Genomic DNA, 13,711 nt, shown 5'->3' on the forward strand with positions numbered 1-13,711 from the left:
GCTCTGAGAAAGTGCTGACCTGTGCAGCTGGGTCACATCTGCCCCCAATCCATGAAGGCATAACACCAACCTGCTGCCACAGCTCTATGCATGCACACAAATGGCCCCATGCCTTAAACTAGTGCACACCAGGGTTATGCCCCCCAGACAGATGCACCCGCACAGCTACATCCTCCCTGGCCACTGGGTGACCACATTCACAAGCATCAGTGTAACATCTCCAACCTGCACCTGTACCTGCCCTGAAACAGATCACCACACTGAGTGCCCATTCCATGCCCTGCTCCTTACTGTACAACCATCCTGAAAACATATGGCCTTAGACTATTGAAAGAAATCAACTCCCAAAGTAAATCAATCAAGATATTTACATGCCACAAAGACAGCAGAAGATCACTAAGGATATCACAATGCAAACAACTATAGCCCTGCCTAATGATCAAAATAAAACACCAGAGGAGACACAGATGCTGGAACAACTAATCAAAATGTTCATACAACTCTACTTAATAAAACAAGCAGAATAGCAAATGACATAAAGGAGATCAAGAAGACAGTAGAAGAGCATAAAGAAGACTTTGAAAGAATAAACAGAAAAACAGCAGATTTCACAGAGTGAAGACCCTGTTGACCAAATAAAAAAAGACTAGAGTCACACGACACCAGATTTGAGGAGACAGAAGAAAGAATAAGTGATATAGAGGACAGGATAATTGATTACAAAGGCTGAAAACAACAAATGGTAAAAAAGATGGAAAAAAATTGAATGGGAACTCAGGGAAATGATAGACAAAACAAAGCACATAAATATAAGAATCATTGGTGTCCCAGAGTAGAAGAGAGGAGTAAAGGGTTAGGAAGAATAGTTGAGGATATAATGGGGGAAAACTTCCTAACCCTCATAAAGGACATAAATATGCAAGTCAAAGAAGACCAAAGAACTCCAAATGAATAAACCCAAATAGGCCTTCCCCAAGGCACATACTAATCAGCTTGTCAAATGTTGAAGAGAAGCAGAAAATCTTGAAAACAGCAAGAGAAGAACAATCTACTACATACAAGGGGAATCAAATAAGACTGAGTTCAGACAACTCAACTAGCACCCAGGAGGCAAGAAGGCAATGGTATAATATATTCAAGATTCTGAAAGAGAAAGACTTCGAGCCAAGAATTCTGTACCCAGCCAAATTTGTCTTCAAAATTGAGGGAGAGATTAAAGTTTTCACAGACAAAGAAATCCTAGAAGAATTTGTCAACAAGAGACTGGCCTACAAGAAATACTTAAAGGAGACTTGCCAGCTGAAAAAAAAAAAAAAGACAAGAGAGGGATGTCTGGAGGAGGGCACAGAATTGAAGAGTACCACTAATTCAAAGAATACAAAGAGAAAGAGGGGAAAGAATATATGGATCTGACAAATAAAACAAAACAGATAAGATGGTGGAATCAAGAAACTTGATATTACTTTTCAGTAATAACTTTGAATGTTAATGGACAAAACTTACCAATTAAAAGATACAGATTGGCAGAATGGATTAAGAAACATAATTCATCTATATACTGCTTACTAGAAACTCATCTTAGACAAAAGGATACAAATAGATTGAAAGTGAAAGGATGGAACAAAATATTCTACGCAAATTGTAACCAAAAGAAAGCAAGAGTAGCTATACTAATATCAGACAAAATAGACTTTAAATGTAAAGACATCATAAGAGACAAAGAAGGACACTATATACTAATTAAAGGGTCAATTCACCAATAAGATATAACAATCATAAATGTTTATGCTCCCAATCAAGGAGCTCCAAAGTACATGAGACAGACATTGACAAAAATGAAGGGAGTGATATATGTTTCAACAATAATAGTAGGAGACTTCAATACACCACTCTCCTCTATAGATAGAACAACAAGGCAGAAGATCAACAAAGAAATAGAGAAGTTAAACAACTTGATAAATAAAATAGACCTAAAAGACATATATAGGTCTTTGCACCCCAAAGCACAAGGTTCTTCTCTAGTGCTAATGGAACATTCTCCAGGACAGATCATATGTTAGGGCACAAAACAGATCTTTATAAATATAAAAATATTGACATTTTTCAAAACACTTTCTCTGATCACGATGGGATGAAGCTGGATCTCAATAACCACCAAAGAATGAGAAAATTCACAAATATATGGAGATTAAATAACACACTCTCAAACAACCAGTGGGTCAAAAAAGAAATTGCTAGAGAAATCAGTAGATGAGTGAAAATGAAGATACAACTTATCAAAACTTATGGGATTTGGCAAAGGCTGTGCTGAGGGGGAAATTTATTGTCTTAAATACCTATTTTAAAAAACAGGAAAGAGCAAAAATCAAGGACTTAACAACTTAACAGCAAACCTGGAGGAAAATGAGAAAGTACAGCAAACTAACCCCAAAGCAAGTAGAAGAAGAGTAACAACAAAGATTAAAGTAGAGATAAATGAAAGGGAGAACAAAAGAACAATAGAAAGAATCAATAAAACCAAAAGTTGGTTCTTTGAGAAAATCAATAAAAATGATGAGCCATTAGCAAGACTGACAAAGAATAAAAGAAAGAGGATGCAAAATCAGAAATGAGAAGGGGTGCATTACCACAGACCCTGAAGAAATAAAAGAAACCATAAGAGGATACTTTGAATATCTATATGCCAACAAACTAGACAACTTAGATGAAATGGACAAATTCCTGGAGACACATAAACAAGCAGTGTTAACTCGGGAAGAAACAGAAGATCTCAACAAACCAATCACAAGTAAAGAGATTCAATCAGTTATCAAAAATCTTCCTACAGTGAAAAGCCCAGGGCCAGATGGTTTCACAGGGGAATTCTGTCAAACATTTCATAAAGAACTAACACCAATCCTGCTTAAACTTTTCAAACAAATTGAAGAAAAAGAAATTCTACCTAACTCATTTTATGAAGCCAATATCACTTAAATACCTAAACTGGGTAAAGATGCTATAAGAAAGGAAAACTTTTTAGCCATGTGTGAACCCTGAGGACATAATGGTATCCAGTTCTTCCAGCATCATCCGAGGAAGAGACTGCTCTGTACCAGTTCAGCAGATGCTCCAATTTTAACATTTTTGCCACATTTGCCATATCATTCTATCTATCTAGCCATCAATCTATTAATCCATCTATTTATCTCTCCACCTATCTGTGCACCTAGGCTGGTCCTGAACATTCTTGTAACAGAGGCTAGATATTGCTGGCTGGCAAACCAGTTTGTTAGCCCACCCCAATGTATTTTAAAATTCTGAAATTTTTAAAAATTGTCTTTTCTTTAAAAATTGAAAATTGGAATTTTTCACTTGGCAATACTGTGCTAGAGTTGGCCAACAGGTGCCCACCTTGAACTATATGTGAGCTCCCAGGTTCTCACCAGTGGCTACCTGTCTGCTTCACTCATCAGATCACCGGTTAGAGCAGGCATTTGCTTTGATCACTCCAGAAATAAAGGAATTAAGGCAGAAAAAAAAAAAAAAAAGAAAGGAAAACTGCAGGCCAATCTCCCTAATGAGCATAGATGCAAAAATTTTCAATAAAATATTAGCAAATTGAATCAACAACACATTAAAAGAATTATACACCATGACCAAATGGGGTTTATACCAGGAATGCAAGGATGACTCAACACAAGAAAATCAATTAATGTAATACAGCACATTAACAAATTGAAAGGAAAAAATCACATGATCATCCTGATTGACGCTGAAAAAACATTCAACAAAATTCAGCATCCTTTTCTGATAAAAATATTCCACAAAATAGGAATCAAAGGTAACTATGTCAATATGATAAAGGAAATATATGAAAAACCAATAGCAGCATCATACTCAATGGAGAGGGATTGAAAGTTTTCCCCCTAAGATCAGGTACAATAAAAGGATGCCCACTGTCACCATTATTATTCAACATTGTGCTAGAAGTTCTAGCTAGAGCCACTAAGCAGGACAAAGAAATAAAAGACATCCAAATTGGAAAGGAAGAAGTAAAACTCTCATTATTTGCAGATGACATAATACTGTACTTGGAAGATCCTGAGAAATCTACAGCAAAGTTATTTGAGTTAATAAACAAATTCAGCAAGGTGGCAGGATATAAAATTAATGAGCAAAAATCAGTAACATTTCTATACATAAGCAGTGATCTAGCTGAGAAGTCAGTTAAGGAAAAAATTCCATTTGAAATAGCAACTAAAACAATCAAATACTTAGGAATGAACTTAACAAGGGACATAAAGGACTTGTACACAGAAAACTATATAACATTGCTAAAATAAATCAAAGGAGATCTAAATAAGTGGAAAGATATTCCCTGTTCATGTATAGGATGGCTAAAATATAGTTAAGATGTCAATTCTCCCCAAATTGATCTGCACGTTCAACACAGCACCAATCAAAATTCCAACAACATATTTTGAAGATTTGGAAAAGCTAACTACCAAATTCATCTGGAAGGGAAAGAGACCTCAAATAGCTAAAAGCATCCCCCAAAAGAAGAACAAAGTAGGAGGTTTAACACACCCTGACTTTAAACATATTATAAAGCCACAGTGGTCAAAGACTTTAAACATATTATAAAGCCACAGTGGTCAAAACAGCATGGTACTGGCACAAAGACAGAACCATTGACCAATGGAATAGAATCAAGAGTGCAGAAATAGACCACCAAATCTATGTTCAACTGATTTTTGACAAGGCCCTCAAATCCTCTGAACTGGGACAAAACAGTCTTTTCAGTAATTGGGCATGGAAGAACTGGATATCAATAGCCAAGAGAATGAAAGAGGAATCCTATTTTACACCCTGTACAAAAAATTAACTCAAAGTCGATCAAACATCTAAATATAAGAACTAGCACTATAAAGTTTCTGGAAGAAAATGTAGAGAAACATCTTCAAGATGTAGTAATAGGAGGTAGCTTCCTAAACTTTACACCCAAAGCACAAGCAATGACAGAAAAAAATAGATAAATGGAAACTCCTCAAAATCAAACACTTCTGCACTTCAAAAGACTTTGTCAAAAATGTTAAGAGGCAGCCAACTCAATGGGACAAAATATTTGGAAATCACATATCAGACAAAGGTTTCATTTTCTGCATATATAAAGAAATCATCCAACTCAATAACAAAAGAACTACCCAATTATAAAATGGGTTAAAGATATGACTAGGTATTTTTCTGAAGAGCAAAACAGATGGCTCAAAAGCACATGAAGAGATGCTCATTTTCATTGGCTACAAGGGAAATGGAGATCAAGATTACAATGAGATACAATCACACCTATAAGAATCACTGCTATTAAACAAACAGGAAACTACAAATGTTGGAGAGGATGTGGAGAAACTGGGACACTTATGCACTGCTGGTGGGAATGTATAATGTTTCAGCCACTATGGAAGACTGTTCGGCTGTTCCTTAGGAAACTAAATATTGAGTTTCCCTATGACCTAACAATAGCACTACTTGGCATTTAGCCAGAAGAGCTGAAAGCAACGACACAGACATTTGCGTGCCAATGTTCATAGCAGCATTATTCACAATCTCCAAAAGATGGAAACACACCACATGCCCACCAACAGACAAGTGGATCAACAAAATGTGGTATATGCATATGATGGAATATTATGCAGCAGTAAGATGAAATGATGTCCTGAAGCACATGACAAGATGGATGAGCCTTGAGAACATGATGTTGAGTGAAATTAGCCAGACACGAAAGGATAGATACTGTATGATTCTACTTTTATGACAAGCATAAAGGTATAATCAGAGACTTACAATACAGAAGATAGTGGACTTAGAGATACATAGAAACTAGAGATGAGTGGACCATTAGCTAATGAAGTTGAACTTCAATGTAAGAGAATAGATAGGAGCGAAGGTGATTCTCTAGTGGGTCTAGAAGTAATATTACCATATTGAAGATGAACAAGATTGAAAGAGGTTGTATAGACCTATGTATACCACTGATTCACAATAGAAATATGAATTAGTTCTTGCAAGAATTATTTCAAAGATATGATTATTGTATAAAGAGTGTTTAAGTCCAGGGAACGGGGGAAAACTGCTACTGCATGCTATAAAAGCTATGTTCAAAAGGAAATGATCAGCACTACCATAGCAACAGCAGAAGTAAATAATGGGGTGAGGGACAAGAGTTAAGAGGAGGTTTAGATTTCCTATTTGGCAAGGGTGTGTTTATTGGTTTTCTTTCTCTTGGGAACAATGAAATTATCTAAAATTGAGAATGTTGATGGACTGTGGACTTTGGGCTTTCTACATAATGCCCGATGAATGCAGGTGGCTGAAGGATACACTGATGTAGAAGGAGCCTGGTGAACAATGGTGCACACTTATGAAGAAAGGTTGTGCTGCTACAAAAAGGAACAAAGTCTTTATGAGCATGCAAGGATGTGAATGAACATGTGGGACATCTGGTGAGACAAAATACACCAGAAACAAAAGAACAACAATGGCATGGTCACCTTTAGAAAATGCCTATAAGAAAACAGAGGCCTAGATTGTAAGCTTTTAGAGCAGACACGTTAAGTCCAGAGTGGTGATTAATATTTTTGGACTTTGAGAGGCTATTTTATATATATAAACTGATATTTAGCAATAAGAATGAAGCTGAACAGGTTGGGGTTAAAGTAATTCAGAACATAGGAGTAAGGAAGACAGTGTCTATGTTTTAGAACCACACTTGCTCTTTGAGACCAATGGAAGAAAGTTTTATTTGATCTGGAACTGAAATTTTCTGTAGTTCATAATCTAATTCAACCTATCTGTATAGCTCATTTGAACAACTGAAACACAGGAAGCACAGAATAAGAAAAAGGTCCTTTAATTCTGTATAGATTATTGTAATGCCTGGAAACATCCTAGAGTATATTAAGCAGATAATCAAAAAATATTGGCAAAGTCCCCTGAGGGAGGGTAGAAAGTATGGAACTATTAAACCTTACCATCAGGGAATCCCTGATATTTTGTCAAACTTTAGGGACACCTAAATCAATAGGCCATGCCCTCGATCGTGAGGCTTACTCTTGTGAAGCTTTATGTAGGTGGCAGAGAAGCTTAGACTACCTGTAGGCATGCTTAAGAGTTACTTGTGGAGAACCTCTGTTATTGCTCAAATGTGGCCTCAGTCTCTCTAAGCCTAACTCTGCAAGTGAAATTATTGCCCGCCCCCCATGTGACATGACATCCAGGGGTGAAAGTCTCCCTGGCAATGTGGGAGAGGACTCCCAGGGATGAATCCAGCCCTGGCACTGAGGGATCAACAATTCCATCCTGACCAAAAGGGGGAAAAGAAGTATAATTAATAAAGTATCCATGGCAGAGGGAGTTCAAATAGAGTTGAGAGGCTACTCTGGAGGTTGCTTTTATGCAAGCTTCAGGTAGACTTTGCTACCTATCATAACCTGCCAACCCCCAACCAGGACCATTCCAGACAATCCTAAAAAACACCTTGGGCAATAGTTAAGATTCCGCAAGGGTTCGAGGCACTAGAGTAACTTTCCAGAAACCTACAACCTCCAGATGGGTCCCTGGTCCAGTTAAGTCCTGAAACACAGCCCGGCCTCTCCAGAACATCAGATAGTTCCATCTCCCTACCACATATCAGTGACAGACCCTTCCAGTATCAAAAATTTAGAATTGCCATAGCCCAAACACCCCTAAAGGGAGGGATTGAAAGATCAAAGGTAGTGGTGGAGTTAAACATAGAAGATAGGATTTAACAAATGAATACGAATGCTGGACCATTAAATTAATATTTCTTTTGGCCTCCAGTATTTTAGAGCAAATAGAATTAAAAACCTAAAATTGTGAAACTGTAACCCATGTCAAAGGTTGAAATATGCTCTTTTAAGCAGGCTGTACGTAGCATTGTCCTAACTGACCAAGTCCTACCTGTGGGCCAGAGTCCACGTAAAAGGTATGGAGCATTCAAACCAGCATTTCCCCCATCATTAACTGGTTCACATCATTACATTAAAGCAGAAAAACACCGTTAAGATAAAGGAATATGTCTTCAGCCATTTTAAAACCTTTTTACAGAGTTTTGAAGAAATGGAAACAGGTGATGAAAGTTATTTGCTGAGTTTCACAAATAGTCCGTGTAAATCACTTAATCTGTTTGCATTTTGTATCTCTATATTGCAATACAAAAAAAAAAAATTTGAGATTTCTGCTTTTAACCACTTCAGCATCCTGGAATTCAGGTACCTAACTGTATCCTTGATGTGAAGTACGAGAACATAGCTATGTAGGCTTACAAGCATTTTAGAAGAAAAGAAGTATAGAAAGTTAATTGCAAATTTATTGCTTTTTTGTATATATGTTATCGTTCACAAAAAAAAAGAAAAAAATCGCTTTTGATGATAAAAAAATATTTAAGCCCTCTAGCCTCCTATATTCTGGAGCAGCTAGAAGGAAAAATATGAGAGAATCATATGGTAGCCCATGACACATTCTGGGATTTTTCCTGTAACCACTCATTGAAGAGTGCTTTGAAAACTATTGCTTATTTCTTTGCTTTGTATATATGTTATACTATACAATAAAAAAAGTTTAAAAAAAACAAAAAATTGTTGCTAGCGATTAAGCAATTAAAAATAACATCTGAATCCTTAAATCTATTAAGAGGTTTCCATCAATAAAAATAATCTGTTCCTTCTTGTAACTGACTGGAAGAAATTTTTCCTCCAGTTAATTCAGCTTCAGGTACTTCAGAGTGTTGGTGTTCAGTAACTAGTTTGGGAAGCTTACATAATTTTAAAAGATATTTCATTTAAAAGATATTTCCTATAGATGCATTTGAAAATTTGAAGGTAGGTTTCTTTTCTATGTAAAAACAGACACATAAATCTCCTGAAGGAATAAAGCTTTACAGACTTATGCATAACTCACATAAAACCTTTAATCTCTCTTGAAAATTAATCATTTGGTTCAGCAAATAATAGGGCAGCTCTGTCTTGCCTGCTTTCATGGTTTGCCACAGTCTGTTCCAGGACCTCCTTGGGGTATTAAAGAGCAAAATGTTTCCGCATGACTAATGCTGATTCTAGACACTCCACCCGAACCACAGAACGAGTAAGTCTGGGATTGGCACCTCAGTTACATTTCTCAACTCCAGGCCTTAAGCTAGGCAGGAAAGGCATTTTGGATTCTAAGTGAGGAATCCACCCAACTATGTCCCTAATGAGTCTGCCCATTCCTCCTCTGTTCCTGGCTCCTGTCTGCTGCTGTGACGTGGGGCTCTCATCTTTCAGGATCATTTGCCTCATTTGTCTGCATGCCTTCCCACAAATCTGGTCAAATAATTGTGCTCCATGACTACATGCCTGGCTGGCCCCATAGGATGGTCTTTGGTGTAAAATCACTCAGTTTTATGCACATAACTGGGATTTTATCTGTGGAGACTTCACATTTTTTTAATGCAAGAAGATGAACCCATGATTTTAAGAAAGTAAATGCAGTCCATTTAACCCAATTACCTGCCCCATTATATTAGAGAAAATAATCACCCAAAAAGTTGAAGTAACGTGCCCAAAATAGCACAGCTAGTAAGTGACACTGCTAGAACTAAAACATGAGTCTGCTGACTGCTAGACCAGCGATCTTCACACATCATAATGAATGATTTATCTTGAATCTAGTGCATGAATTCTGCTTTCCATTTAGTTACTGAAGGGAGATTAATTTGTGATCTTTGCTTGGCTATATTTCACTCAGGCTTCTAATCCAGACTCAAATCCCACCTCCGTTAAGACTTCCCTGGTGAGACAGAGTGAGTGGCAAGTGGAGAGACTACCAAGTTGAGTAAGGGAAGAAACTGGCTTTGTCAAACTTGTCTATAAAAGGCCAGGCTTTTGGTCCATATGATCTCTATCTCAACTACTCAACTCTGCATAAGCAGCCATATATAGTCCATAAATGAATGAGCATAGCTAAGTTGCAATCCAAATTTATTTACAAAAACAACTACAGGCCCACAGGCCAAAATTCACAGACCTCTAGTCTGCACTAGATCTAATCTTTCTTGAGTGAATTAAGGAAGAGATTGTCAGAGAAATCACTGTCACTCTGTAAATCTTAAGGAAAACTATCAGCACCTGAAAATACACAAGTGAAAAGGACAATAGGTGATGCTCCTAAAACAGCTTTGGGAATATTCATTCTCCATCTTCTTCACAACTTTCCTATTGTCTTTTTTTAACTTTGTCTACACCTTCATGATATTTTTATCATTTCCTTCCCTTCTCTGCCTTTACCCCCTCCTTCTTCATCTTCTTTGTACCACTATCATTGGCCCCCACCACATAGAGACCAAAAAACATGCATATTGATTAGAAATGTGGATGCAAGTAACAGAAGCTATTGCCGGATATTTTACGCAGAAAAAGCATGTATTAGAAAGATATGAGGTGCTCAAAGAATTGACTGGCAGCTAATGACCCCAAGACTGGAGAAACTTGCAGGAAAGACAGTATAAAGGTCCCACATAGGAAGTTAAGTAATTATCTTTCAGTAGGAACTATCAGACTAAATTGTCTCTGTTGCTGAAGATAGACACTGTACACCCCTGTAACCATCATGAATAAGTATTAACTGACCTTTGTTCTTTGTCCCTTATTCTAAATTCAAGTCCTGGCTAAGAGTATCTGATGAGATGATTCTAAACCACATGGCTGTGCCTTAACTATCCAAGAGTAGGGAGAAGGGGAAATCTCCATAATTCAACTCCCATAGTTGATAGGAGGACATCCAGTCCCACCAGAACAATGCACAAAGGGAAGTGGATATTGAACTGCAACACAGTACAAAAGTCTATTAGCACAGACAAGGAATTGTGTGAATCACCCAACTCACTTCTGAGGATTGACACATCAAGGGTTGATTTTAAATTGACCGGAGAATTGTTATACATGTTATTTCTATGGGTTCAGGCAGGGGGGCAGAGGTGGTGTTGGTGTAGATTGTCACCTTAATCAGATTCACATTCCTTGCCAAAGAAGGATTTTCAGTTCACAGTAGGAGCATGAGGCTACAGATTAATCACTGCCAGGGATCCATACCCCTGCTGGTGTAACATGGCTAGCATCTGTTTTCTAAGACCATAGGGGATTTACTAATAGATAGAAGCCCCCAGGACATATTTGTAATGGTCTGCAATTATGCCCATGAAAATCTCATATTTTCCAATATGCACTGAGAAATCAGCATACATCTGTCTTCAGCTCTGAAACACATAGCAGCTGGGCAACAGGTGCTCAGACTTGTGGAAATGGGGTTCATTGTCCCCAGTCACCCACCGTTCAAATTCTGATCCCTCAACTCAAGTAGCTGAAGTTCTTGGCAATAGGTGACTCTGGGAATGTATCACCTGACCTAGTTATTGTCACCAGAATTCCAAGGACCTCTCTTTCCCAGTTGAGGAGCAACATCCAACAATTTTACACTAAAAGGCATCATTTAAACTTGTTCAGGAAAAACATGATTAGTTTACCGGAAAAAAATCTCTGATTTAATTGAAAATTATGCAGGACTTGGATGAGTTTCCAGGTGAATATTTTGTTATTTTATGATAGACAATTCATTGGGAACTGAGGAAAAATGCAATTGGATGAATACAGAATCAATAAAGTGCAGTTTTAAATATTCTTCATTCTACATCCTCTTTGTACTTACTCTTGCAACAGTTGTATATATTCTTCACTCATGTTTTTGCCCCAAACATATATATTTATATCCAATATTCACATTGCAGTCCTTGTTCACTATTTTTATTTTTGACATTATTTGGGGTTACAGAAATTTACTTTTTTTTCATTTTATTATAAGAGAAGTTGTAGGTATACAGAGAAATCATGTATAAAATAAAAAGCTCCCATATAAACCTTACTATTAATACCTTGTATTAGTGTGGTACATTTCTCACAACTCATAAAAGAGTATTTTTAGAATTGTACCATTAACTATAGTTCATAGTTTATATGAGGGTTCACCATTTGTGCTATGCATTCCTATGTTTTTTTAATTTTATGGTACTAACATACATACCGCCTAAAATTTCCCCTTTTAACCACATTCCAATATATGATTCAGTGCTGTTAATTACATTTACAATGTTGTGCTACCATCACCACTATTGTTTTAGTGTGTTAATGTGGCCAGAATACAATACACCAGACATGGGACAGCTTCTATAAAGGAAATTTATTAAGTTGTAAAGTTTACTGTTCTAAGACCATAAAAATGTCCAAACTAAGACATCCAGAAAAAGATACTTTGACTCAAGAAAGGCCAATGTCGGTCACATGGGAAGGTACATGGCTGACATCTGCTAGTCCTTGTTTCCAGTTCTGTTTCTGATGCCAGGGGTTTCCTCTCTAAGCATCTGTGGGTCTTCACCTAGCTCCTCCGAGACACAACTCTGGGTTCTGTCTTGCTTAGCATCTCATGGGAAGGCACATGATGATGTCTGCTGGGTCCTGTATCACCACATGTCAGCATCTACGTGTCTGTTCTATCTGTCAGCACTCCAAGCATTTCCAATTGTCTATGTCTCAGTCAGCTATCAAGCAGCTAACTGTATGCTGGAACTTCTGCATTTCTAAATGTCTACATCTGTGTTAGTTCTGAAGTGACACCAAAATATTTAAAGGACTCTAGTAAACTAATCAAGACCTACTTTGAATGGGTGGAGCCATGTCTCCATCTAATCAAAAGGTCCAACCCACAACTGGGTGTGTCATACCTTCATGGACACAATCCAAGTTTCTACCCACAACTGGATGTGTCACATCTCCATGGAAATAATCCAAAGTTTCTACCTCACAATATTGAATTAAGATTAAAAGAAACATGGCTGCCCCACAAGATTAGATTAAAAAAAAAAGGACATGGGGCAGGCCACGGTGGTTCAACAGGCAGAGTTCTCACCTGCCATGCTGGAGACCCGCGTTTGATTCCCGGTGCCTGCCCACGCAAAAAAAAAAGGACATGGCTCTTCTGGAGTACATAATAACTTCAGCACAACCGTCCGTTACTAAAATTATTCCATCATCCCAAACAGAAACTCAATGCCAATTAAGGATTAGCACCCCATCCCTCATAACCTGCATTTTAGCATCTGACTCAATTAATTTGCTTATTCTAATTATTTCATATCAGTGAGATTATACAATATTTACCCTTTTGTATTTGGCTTATTTCACTCAACATGATGCCTTCAAGTTTCATCCATGTTGTTGTATATATCAGGACTTCATTCCTTCTAACAGCTGAGTAACATTCCACTGTATGTGCATATCACATTTTATTTATCCATTCATCAGTTGATGGACATTTGATTGCTTCCATCTCTTGACAATTGTGAATAATGCCTCTATGAACATCAGGATATAAATATTTGTTTGAATCCTTGCTTTCAATTCTTTTGGTTTTATACATACAATCGGATTTCCGGGCCATATGGTAATTCTATACTTAACTTTTTGAGGAACCACCAAACTGTCTGCCACAGTAGCTGCACATTTTAAAATTCCACCCACAGTGAATAAATGTTTCTATTTTTCCATATCTTCTCCAACACTTGCAATTTTCCATTTTTTAGAAAATATTTAACCTAATGAGTGTGAAATGGTATCTCACTGTGGTT

Source organism: Tamandua tetradactyla, chromosome 9 (assembly GCF_023851605.1).
Source record: "Tamandua tetradactyla isolate mTamTet1 chromosome 9, mTamTet1.pri, whole genome shotgun sequence".
NCBI lineage: Eukaryota > Metazoa > Chordata > Mammalia > Pilosa > Myrmecophagidae > Tamandua > Tamandua tetradactyla.